Source organism: Sphaeramia orbicularis, chromosome 12 (assembly GCF_902148855.1).
Source record: "Sphaeramia orbicularis chromosome 12, fSphaOr1.1, whole genome shotgun sequence".
In the NCBI taxonomy this organism is placed as follows: domain Eukaryota; kingdom Metazoa; phylum Chordata; class Actinopteri; order Kurtiformes; family Apogonidae; genus Sphaeramia; species Sphaeramia orbicularis.
Window position 1 is genome coordinate 62,951,727 of NC_043968.1, and position 11,928 is coordinate 62,963,654.

Sequence of the window (11,928 nt, forward strand, 5' to 3'; positions counted from 1 at the left end):
TTTAAGGGTTAATGAGATCCAACCACAGAACTCCACTTTAAGGACTATAATAAAAAAAAAAAAAACTTCCAATTTCAGGATCGTTACTCGGGTCGGCCTTTTATAGACTGTTCAATACATCAGCATGCAAGTTTACATCCACGTCCATCTGTTGCCTGACAGAATTGACATACAGTTCACTTTTTTCTTGTTATCTCTCTCTACTTTTTTTTCTCCTCTCTCTCTCTCTCACACACACACATACACACACACATATACACATTCACGGGCCTCTTCCCGTCTGGTGTTGCTTCCAGCCTAAAACCAAACCATGTGTGGAAGCTATCCCCGTGCAGGGCTAAACTGTATGCCCTGCTGAAGCTATGTCCCTCCACCAGGATATGACTGGAAAGACGTTTACTGCCAGTCTCTGTACCTCGTCTCCTCCTGTTTTTCAGCATCTCTGCACCTACTCGCCTGTCTTTTTACTTTACTTCTTGGCTATTGGCTGTTTTGCTTTAATAATCATTACTTTCACCCTCCCACAGCCTGTCAGTCCTCATCTGCTTGGTCTTATTTGTAGGCAGCCCCCTTTCTCTGTCTGTCTGTCTAGCTGCCTCTCCCTCCCTTGAACTCTTTCTGTCAGTCTTTCTGTTTGTGCCCCCCCCTCTTCTTCTGCCCCAAACCTCCCATCTCTCCCTCCCGCTCCACCACCAACTAAGCATGAAAACGGTGCTCCATTAGGAGTGCCGGGGCTAAGCCCAGTCTGACACACACCGCTTTGATCAGCCGTGAGCTGGGCTAAACACCCCGCTAAACTCCCAGTCTGAGGAATGGCTGGGGGGTGGGGGGGTGGTGCAAAAGTAGTGAGAGTTAGTCTGAGATGGGACCGGGCAGATCACAACACAGAAATGAGATGGAGACACAATAAAATAGGACTACACCGACTGAAGAGAAGAGCTAAACTTCCCAAGCTGTCCTACAATATGTTCCCCTAAAACTTGGGTCTTTTATGACATTTTCCCTCATATCCGTACTTTTCTCTCTCATGTGTTTTTTTTCTCCATTTCTTGCATTCACTTTTTGCATGTAAATAAGCATCATTAACAGCAGCCGCAGGTGCAACAGTAATAGAGGCTTGAAGACCAAAAAAAGTGAAAAACTAACGCAAAAACACAATCACATCTGATGCCATAGCTCAATATTTAGTCTAACTGTCTTATTAAACAAATGCACCCACTCAAACACATGAACAAAGTAAGAGAAGTGGAAAAACAAGCCTGGAGAGAAGATATGTAGGGACCAGACCTCCAGAACTGACAACAGTAAAAAAAAAAAAAAAAAAAAAAAAAAAAAAAGAGCCAGAGCTTTCCACATTCATGCAAGCAGATACTAAACCAGCAGCAGCAAAAGGACAAAAAGCTCCCGTCTTTTTCTCCCAAGGAGTGAAGAGAAAAGGGATTTCCGCTCAGTGCTAATCAATCAGGCCGTGATAATGGCTCCCATGCCTGGCTGTCGACTGGAGGGGTCAAGGCATCCCATGACCCAGCGCCCAGGGCCCAGGGGCCAAAGCCCCTCTCAGAATAGCACCCCAGGACGGACTCCCTGGGCTAATTGTCCAAGCCAGTGTCAGCCTTTTCAATGCCCCCCCCCTCCTCCTCCTTCTCCTCCTCCTCCTTCAACTTTCTCCTTCATTCCTCTCTCTTTCTTGTCCCTTTCCCTCCCCTCCTGCCCTCCTTCCCAAACTGTGCGATCCTCTCTCCTTCTACGCAACCGAGGAATCCACTACCGGCGTGTACCGGGGAAGGGGGGGAACAGGAGATATGCAGCAAGGAGTTGAATAAAAGAGAAGACGGAGACGTGAGAAGTGGGAGAGCATGTCAGAGAAAAGCATCAGTGGCAGCAGCAAAAAAAAAAAAAAAATGAGCAGAGAGGAATGGATGAGGAGTCAGAGACAGTGAGTCAGGAGGACAGAATGGGACAGACAAGATACTGAGACAATCAGGTAGAAGAGATAAGGAGGAGGAGAGGCAGCAAACTCTCCTCTTTCCCCCCGGCACATCACTCATAGAACTGAAGTGCTGTCACAGGTCTATCCCTGCCATCTGCATATCAATGGGTTTCTATTAATCACAGCCCGGGCGCCGGCAGTGTTTGAGAACGATCTGCTCAACATCAGCACGATCGATTACCACGAAAATCAGAGAAGGAGTCATGCACTGCCACCCGGGAAGCACAGGAGTCCAAGGCAAACCCCACTCCGGCTCTGTGCAATGGCATTCCTCTCATTCCAAGCGCACACTGCTAATTAACAGCATTAGATCCCAGACTGATGGAGAGCTATCCCGATGTGTCGCTCACATCTCCATTTCTGTCCTGTCACTTCTCTCCTTTTGGCTATCCTTTCCCCACGGTCCCTTCCATCCAACTCTCTTTCCCTGTCAACTCCCGGTCAAACAGAGCTGGACAAGACCACAGTGAAAGAGAGTAAAAAAAAAAAAAAAAAAAAATCAAATTTAAAAAAAAATAATAATAAAAAAAAAAAGGAAAACCAACTGGTTACTCACTGGGAACCTCGTCTTTTCTGATTTTTTTTTCTCCTGATCTGTCACTCCTTATCCTCTTCTCCACTGTAGCAAGGAGAGTGTGTCTTATCCTGGCGTGTGTGTTGTGTCAGTCCGACAGAGGAAAGTTGCCGCCTGCGTGCATGAGCATGTGTGTGTGTGTTTGCGTGGAAGAAAGACAGGCAGAGTGGGAGAGAGAGAATGTGTGCGTCTGTCTCTGTGTCTCGCACTGCTCGGAGTGAGCGAGCTGAGGCTGTTTTAAACAGGCTGCTCTCCCCCATGTGACCAGCCCAGCCACAGGCAGGAATACATTACCAACACACACACACATACACACACGCACACGCACACACACACACACACACACACAAACACACTCACAGTCTCTCTCTCTCCCCCACTATCTCTTGCCCATACACACATCGTGTCCACAGTGCACCCCCTAGCCACCACTCAGGGTAGTGGAGGGAACAGCCCACACACAAATCCTAATCACACACATGCATTTGCACAAACACAATGTTATCTGGAGGAAATACAGCAGTAAAGTTTGCAATAGGAATTTTGTGCAAGGGATATGTCTTAGATGAACAAAATAAATAATGCATGCAGCGGAGATCATTAACTACATTTGTCTATGGACCAGAATTTAAGAAGAGCAAAAAGTATAGTTTTGTTTTGTTTTTTTTTTTCCATCCAGTGAGCCCATTATTGTTTAGTATTTTCCTTTTCCCTTCTTATTTCTTATTAGTATAGTATTATTATATCAGTTGGACTAGGGTCCTATAAAACATGAGATATCCATAACATAACTAGATAATGAAAAAAAGCCCATATGCATACCTGGCTTTAACGGTCCATGCTCTTATATAGGACTTTATTTAACTCCTTTGGACTTTATTTATCCCTAATATGCAGGCAGTGGAGATCATCAACTACATTTGTCTATGGACCAGAATTTAAGAAAACCAAAAAGTTTAGACTTTAAAATTCTACAGGGTGGGGAAGCAAAATTTACAATGAACATTTAGCTGTTTTTTCTCAGCAGGCACTACGTCAATTGTTTTGAAACCAAACATATATTGATGTCATAATCATACCTAACACTATTATCCATACCTTTTCAGAAACTTTTGCCCATATGAGTAATTAGGAAAGCAAACGTCAAAGAGTGTGTGATTTGCTGAATGCACTCGTCACACCAAAGGAGATTTCAAAAATAGTTGGAGTGTCCATAAAGACTGTTTATAATGTAAAGAAGAGAATGACTATGAGCAAAACTATTACGAGAAAGTCTGGAAGATACTATTAAAGAAGAATGGGAGAAGTTGTCACCCGAATATTTGAGGAACACTTGCGCAAGTTTCAGGAAGCGTGTGAAGGCAGTTACTGAGAAAGAAGGAGGACACATAGAATAAAAACATTTTCTATTATGTCAATTTTCTTGTGGCAAATAAATTCTCATGACTTTCAATAAACTAATTGGTCATACACTGTCTTTCAATCCCTGCCTCAAAATATTGTAAATTTTGCTTCCCCACCCTGTATTTTTTTTCATCTAATGAGCCAATTATTGTTTAGTATTTTCCTTTTCCCTTCTTTTTTCTTATTAGTATAGTATCATTAAATTAGTTGGATCAGGCTCCTATAAAACATGAGATATCCATAACATAACTAGATAATGAAAATAAGAGATAAAATTACAAAAAACGGTTCATGCTCTAATATTGGACTGCATTTAACTGTGTTTATAGTAATCATTCACCATGGGGTAATTTCGATAATCTTATGCAATGTCACATTTAACTTCCGTCCATGGTGGGATTCATTTTTGGCCAAGATCTTGTATTGATGATGGAAAGCCGATCCGTTGTGTAAAGTCTTCTCCATCTCATCCCAAAGATTCTCAATGTGGTTCAGATCTGGACTCTGTGGTGTCCAATCCATGTGTGTCTCATGCTCCTGATCCACTCTTTAACAATCTGATCCTGATGAATCCTGGTGTTGTCCTCTCAGAATAGCCTACATATGTGTCATTAGCAAAGAAAAAATATCCACTGATGTTCAGACCAAGTCATTCACTATATTCAGGTTCAGCTGACCTCATTTTAAAAACACATAATGTTCCTGAACCTAGACCTGAACCAGCTGAACCAACCCCAGATCATAACACTGCCCCCACAGGCTTGTACTGTAGTCACTAGGCATGATGGTCACTTCATCTGCTTATTCTTACCCTGATGCTTCCATCTCTCTGGAACAGGGTGGATCTGGTCTCAGACCACATGACCTTTATCCACTGTAACACTAGCCCTTTTTACACAGCACTTCTGGTACAGGAATAATTCGCCTTTATTCTTTATGTCTGTGTAAACGAAATGGTGGGATCATTTGGTCCCACCTTTATCGCACCTTTGTAACACCTCTGGAGGTAGTAACAGAGCTGTGATAAAGGTGGAATCATGATTCTGGAACACTATGTAAAAGGAACACCTCTCATTCTGTTTTGTTGATGCCATATTGCGTGTGACCCCCATGCCAGGGGGTTTAAAAATTAGCACAGGCTGTGTACAGTTAACAAACATATCAACATGACCAGAAAGATGTTAAACTGGGGAGACACCGAGATCCGTGAGCTGCTGTCATTTCGGCGGGGGACTCTATCCATGCTAACATTTGCGGAATGGTGAACGGCTCTGGAGAGGTTAGCAACACCACTATGCTCAGGGTATTTCCAACGCGCAAGTTATATGTCACATTATACGTTGCGCTGCATCACCACCCCTTTGATTCCGGAACACAGGTCTGCTGTGTAAAAGTCCAGCCTGTCTCACCTCTGTACCTTTGGCTTGGCTGTGGATATTGGTCATCTTCGGGAAAAAGGTGGAATCACCATCTCACCTTTTTCCAGGATCTCTGTGTAAAAGTGGCTACTGTCCGATCCTTATTCCCTCTATCAAACTGATGGTTATTTTAAAACATTAGCAACTACTCATGAACTTGTTGGAGCTGAAACATGTTAATCACTAAAGTAATTATCCAATGGAAGGATCTGAACTATTTGGTCAGTTAAATCCAGGTAGTCTTTTCTCTTTTTTTTCAGTTTTTTTTTGAGTCACCAGAAACTTATCTTCATATCCTAAATCCCATTTGTATTAAGGTTTAATCCATGAAAGTGCTTTTGTTGAGATTTGATGGTTTGATTTTAATATTACTGAACACATTGTGACTTTAATCATTATTGTAAACTTCTTCTGTATCAAACCAAGCCTGGTGTTTTTCCAGGGAATATAATGACAGACAGTTGATACAAGCTGTTAATATATTTTAACATGGATATAAAATGACTGAGAAATGCTTATACGGAGCATATTGTTGGTTTTAAAAGCTGGCCTTACCCATATGTGCTGATTGCAACATTTTATTATGCCAGTGTTTCTCAACCTTTTTTGAACAAAGCCCCTCTAACGGCATCATGAGCCTACTGCTGCCCTCCCCCCCCCCCCCCCCCCCCCCCCCCCGACGGAAAAAATTTGAGACTGGGTGGGTACGTAATTCAGAAGTAACGAGATGGACATGTATGTGGAACTGAACTGAAACTGAATTTGACAGTATAATACAGTTTCATCACTGATGGGAAAAGTTTGTATCAAATAGCACTGCTTATTCACTAAGAGTAAGCAAATGGCTACATTTATAGAGCCCTAAAACCTGCAGGTTGGAATCACATATCCAGCCTTGGTAAACCATTCCTAATACAGTTATTTTTGTGTCAATTGTTCTCAGAGTTCTTTTTCTGAATGTATTATTTTTCTGTGGGCTGGATGGAAACTGCTGCTGTCCTGGATGTGGCCATGGGCTGGATGGAAACTGCTGCTGTCCTGGATGTGGCCATGGGCTGCCAGCTGTTGATCAGTCAGCCGCGTTGATCCCTTTTATTAGTATTAAAGAGCACTGCAGAGGCCACAAATCCAAAACAAACAATCAAAAACTACAATTTGACAAGATCCATTTAATTAAATACTTTAATGTTTTGGACTTTCACATCTGTGCTGTGGCACCACTTCACACCTGGAAGCACTGACCTTTTCTGTAATGGAAACCTTTTAAAGTTGACCTTCTGCTGCAAGGCTGATACAACTGCAGTACAACTATTACACCTTGAGGAATAACAATGGAAAACACTTCAGATTGAGTGTTTCAGTTGAAATACGGAGTGGTAGCTGCACAAAAAAATGCATTTTCAACAAGCTACGTGCTTTAAAATACTGAATGTACCACATGGTTGCGTGAGCTGAGACGACGACAAACTGTCTCCTGAGAAAGTATTTGTTGGAATTGCATCTATAGATCGCCAGAGCTACAAAACACACTTGACGCATCGTTATTCTTTATAGCAAATGCAGCCGGCGCAGCATTCAGAGTGCAGGAGTGGTAACAGTGAGCCGATCCACTCCCAACACATTTATCATGTAATGTCCAGGCACCGCCATATTGCAGCTGTAGTGTGAGAACCTTGACCTGAAATGAGTAGCTACTGATAGTCATTTATTATCTCAATAATACCCAAGAAGGCAGCCTTTTCTGATGACAGGGCCCATTCACAACACCAGTTAAACACAGTGTGGTTAATGTCGACACAGCGAGGCCCAAGGTGTTTGTGTGCCAGAACTCATACAAAGCCATCTGACTCGGCCTTTAATTTCCACTGGATGTGTGAGCGCCATGGTTCACCACAGCCTTTCCTCCACAAAGCATTTTCCTCTTCACTACCTAGTGCGTCTACCTGTCAGAGACATGTTCAAAGGGAAATGTTTACTTTAGTGGATCAGACCATGGTTTCATATTTGAAATGCAGCACCCAAAATATTAATCATTATGATATTAGTCAGGAGCAACAGCTGTAAAAAGAATTCTCTAGAAACAGCTTTCAAATCATGTCTCTGCTTTTTTTGAAATTAGTGATTTATTTATTTATTTATTTATTTATCTTTTTTTAAGTATAATATTTAGCGCTATTATCTACACATTCAGTCTCCCTGGTCAAGCCTAAAATTAGAGACCACCTGGCTGGTTGCAATTACAGGGTTTGGGAGTTGTTTGCCTTGGTTTTAGCAGCAAAAAGCAGCATAAATCATTTACAGCTGAGCCCATGCCCACACTGTAGGCTACAACCCAAAATATAACCCTTAAGGCTAAAAGACAAACACACACTTTGACAGCTTACAAAACAAATAATGCAAGAAAGTAATTGAGAATCAACAAAAGAGAAAACACCCCATAAAAAACAAACAAAAAAACAAAACTATAATAAAACATTCCTGTCACTGAAACCAATCCAACTAGAATTAATAAATCACCGCTGACTTAAGAATGAAAGCATCACAAAAAGTGAAAGACATGCCAATAGCATGCAACATGCACAATGAAATTCTGTAAGAAAAGTCGTGATTAGATTTATCAGAATCACTGAGACACCATTAGTTAGAGAAAAAAAAACAGCCTTCCCTCACATTTGGCTCACTTCAAGTCTCCCCTGAAGGTCCTTCAAAATGAAAATAAAGCCATGCCAATCTGGAAATCAAACTATTTGACCCCCAGGTACTGATCAGGTGGCTAATAACATGAAATGTCCATGGATTACAGACTGGTATCATACTGGTGAAGTAATAAACAGCCTGTTTAATGGCATTATTGTTCCGAATGTCATCCAGGAGTTACCTGAAGCAAAGTAAAAGGAAGAGTTGAGCATCTCACTGGAAGTGTTGGATCGGTAAACAGTTGGCGAGCCCCCAGAGCCAGCATAGAACCAGATAATAATGACTCCAGCACATCCACATATTGACACAATTGTCCAACTCTTACTAAGACAGCTGTGCTTTCTTTGAGGTTGAAGTTGGAGTGAGCTGAAGCTGACTGGAGTGGGAACTACAGTGGGTCAAGGCTGACCTGAAACGGGGCAGTGGTGGGCTGAGGATGGGCAGGAATGAGGAATGGTGCAGACCAAGGACTTCAGAGCTGAGGTACTGCTTGATTAGCAGGACTACTGCCAAGCCAGGCATGGAAAGCATCTATGACCTCATTTAAGGTGATTCCAGAGATTCCTGGTTCCAGTGTGCTGTCACACTTGTAAAACCGAGAAGCAAGAAAGGACCAAAATGCTTGCTTCCACAAAGATGAGTAGACTGGGTTTAATTAATTTACTTAAATAACTCAGAGGCAGGTAGAAAAGTTTGCACAATGTCTGGGAGTCCAAAGCCTGTGGAAGAAAACAGCTTGGAGTTACATGATAAACACCACATTATCATTTGGCTCCTGAAAGCAGGAAGCTTCAGAAATAAAGTAATTGGACACAAGGGCTTCAGACTAGTGAGAAAATGTTTTTCAACAAACTTCAATGTAAAACAAGGAACACACCACATAAAATAATCAATAGGACGAAATAAATTGGAAAGGACCCCACTGTCCACTCAGAACTGAGGAACAGTAGAAGAACTGCAGCCAAACTTGGAGGTGAGACTTTTGCAGTTTTTCATAAAGACCTGCGGCTCTGCCTTTGGGCCAAACCATACGGACAGACTGCTTTCAAAGGCTTTCTACAGTGAACATCAACAAATGATTATAGGTCCCAAATGACAAACACTTGCGCTCAGTTTTGAAAGTATCAGAGCTCAGTGCAGGGCTTCAAGGTCCGATGAAAGGCAGCAAATAAATGTTGCTAGCGTCAGGGTCCATTTAGAGCAAGTGGGTCAAATAATCTCTACAGACCCATCTGTAAATACCAGGCAACCATCCATGTGTCATATTAGGGACCATAAAGGTTAGACCTTAGTTACATCGCTCTTGTGAAAACAGAGTCAAAAGTCATCTGTTTTAAGTCAAAATAAGTCAGGCATTAGGGCGTTATAGTTGATCCTTTGAATCTTCTTTTTTGTTTTCTGGTCAGTTTCCCACATCTGTTACCTGATGCTTTTGCAACTGTCCTCAATTCAGCTAAACTGAAAAGAATGTGGCAACTTAACTGCAAAATCACTAGTTTTGAGGTTTAAGGCTGCAATTCTGATTCTGAGAAAAAAATTACTGTGTGTCCCTGTTATGCTCTCATTACTAATTAGTCGTACATTTTGACTAGGGGTGTCAAACCCATTTTAGTTCAGGGGTTAATATGATCTCAAGTGGGTTAGACTAGTAAACTAATGACAGTAAAAAAAAAAGTTAAACTACAATATGAAAATGTTAAGATCTACAAAGTATCCTTGAAATAATGTGAATAATGTGAAGAACCACAAACAACCTGACAATTCTTAAGAAAAGTAAGCAATTTTAATAATACAGGGCAGGATCTATTAAAGGTTTGCATGTATTAAAACATCTGCAAACTCATTGCACATGCAAAAAATTGTACAAACTGATTTACTAACATTGCGCACTAAGGGTTGCGTCTTTCAAAGGTGCAAAATAGGTGTCTGCATCCAGTTAGTACATTTGCCACAATGAATATGCAATTTAGGGCGTTTACACACAGTTGTGTGTGTGGTGGGAGGAGAAAATGTAAATATATTACTTTAGCTCACGCAAAGTGATTTATCAAACCCAAAAGCAATTTTGCTCATAGAAACTGCATCTATATTTAACACGCCTCAAAAGGAGGTGCAAATGGTTTGGATGCGTAATTGCACACACATGCAAGTGGTTAGGAGACATCGAAATGATGAAACGAGATGCAGAGAATGCATTTTTCACCCTCGTGTGAACATTTCTGGAGTGACGGATGAAAAATAATTGAGACGTATGTGCCCCCCCCCCACACACACACACACACACACACACTTTACGGGACTCTTTTCCACTCCTGATGATTGTGATTAAAAACATTAGGCTACAGTGGGACAAAACTATTCACACGTGACCATCATGCAATCCAACTGAACCCCCCCCCCCCCTGCATGCACACACACACACACACACACCTTTAAAATGAAAAATGAATGAATGAATGAGTCATGCAATACCTTCTATGACAAAACTCCTCCAACGTTACATTTCTGTTCGTCTGGGTCATTCACTCACTGTTCCCATTAGTGCTGGTGGATCCCAGAGCAGTTTTTCCAGCGTATTGTCTCCAGTAGTCCACGCAAAACCCTCATTTAAACAGGGCGGTCTCCAAGACTTTGCAACTGTTGTAATTTGCACAAGCAATCTTTGTAAATCCCCTGCAAACTGTGGTCACACCTTACATGCAAAATTCTAGATTGCGCAAACAAATTACTACACGCACTGCCGCTGCAGGGAGGTTTGCGCAGCCGCCTGCAGCAGCAGTGGCAGCACGAGCCTCCATTTCCCATAATGCATGCCATGACAAAAAAATTCCGAAGATGCTCAGGTTACTTCCTGGTTCGGAATGTAAACACACGGGGTTTGTTTATGGTGGATGGCAGTTAGAAATTGTTCACCGTAATGCAAGAGATTCAGGTGAGTAATCAAAGAAAGACTTACAGATTCGTGATACTTAGGCTATGACTGAGGTTTTACAGATCGGATGAAAAATTCATCATGAAAGTATCCCGCACCTTTAATAACAGGCAGATTATTGATAAAATGACACTTTTCTTAAGACATCTCATGCTGTTCATATTTCTTCAGGCTATTCATATTTTTGTGAGAAGAGAGTATGTAGATATAAACATTTTCAATTAATTGTACTTTTTTACATGAAAACAAAGAGAAAAATTTGGAGTTGTCATTATTCATAGGTTATTATGATACCATTTTACTGGTCTGACCCCTTGAGATCAAATTGGGTTGTATTGTGGCCCCTGAACTAAAACAATTTTGACACCTTTATTGTCAGTATCTTCTATTTAATTTTTGTATTTCACAAATTTATTCCAGGGGCCGAATTGGACCCTTTGGCGGGCCTAGTTTTGGCCCATGGGCTGTATGTTTCACACTACTGGTTTAGACTTATCTGCGCACAAATAAGAGCTCACACAGCAACCAAAGACAGTCAGGTGTGGAGAGAGATCTCTGCCAACTGTCCAAAAGGAAGACACTTATGTACCCAAAAGGCATTTACTGCATGCATTAGATACATGAACAATCACACTACAAGACATACAAAGACCACAAAAGATTACAACACTTACATAAGACTAATCAGACTGGGACACAGTGATTTCTTCTATAAAATCCCTATACTGTATGCCATAATATTATGTCCAACAGTGTCCTTGAGGCAGATACCATCTCAATAACACTTCCACAGGTTGCGGCTACGTAGTGGGTTTGACCTCCCTTTAGGCAAGGAAACATAAAATTCCAAGTAATATCACATCATTACAGCCACATTGTAATTACAGGCTGCTCTCCTGAGCATGTCTTTTTA

General features: G+C 41.6%; 1 protein-coding gene across 2 annotated transcripts in view; it reads right to left on the reverse strand.

The window, feature by feature from the left end:
- Window positions 1-2,785, reverse strand: part of cntfr (ciliary neurotrophic factor receptor) — a 392,344-nt gene extending 389,559 nt beyond the window's left edge. The window contains exon 1 of one of the 2 annotated variants that reach the window (XM_030150153.1): window positions 2,547-2,785. The gene's annotated coding sequence lies outside the window, so the exon portion shown is untranslated. The remainder of the gene's footprint in view (window positions 1-2,546) is intronic. The other variant, XM_030150151.1, reaches the window with a different exon arrangement.
- Between the last annotated feature and the right edge of the window lie 9,143 nt (window positions 2,786-11,928).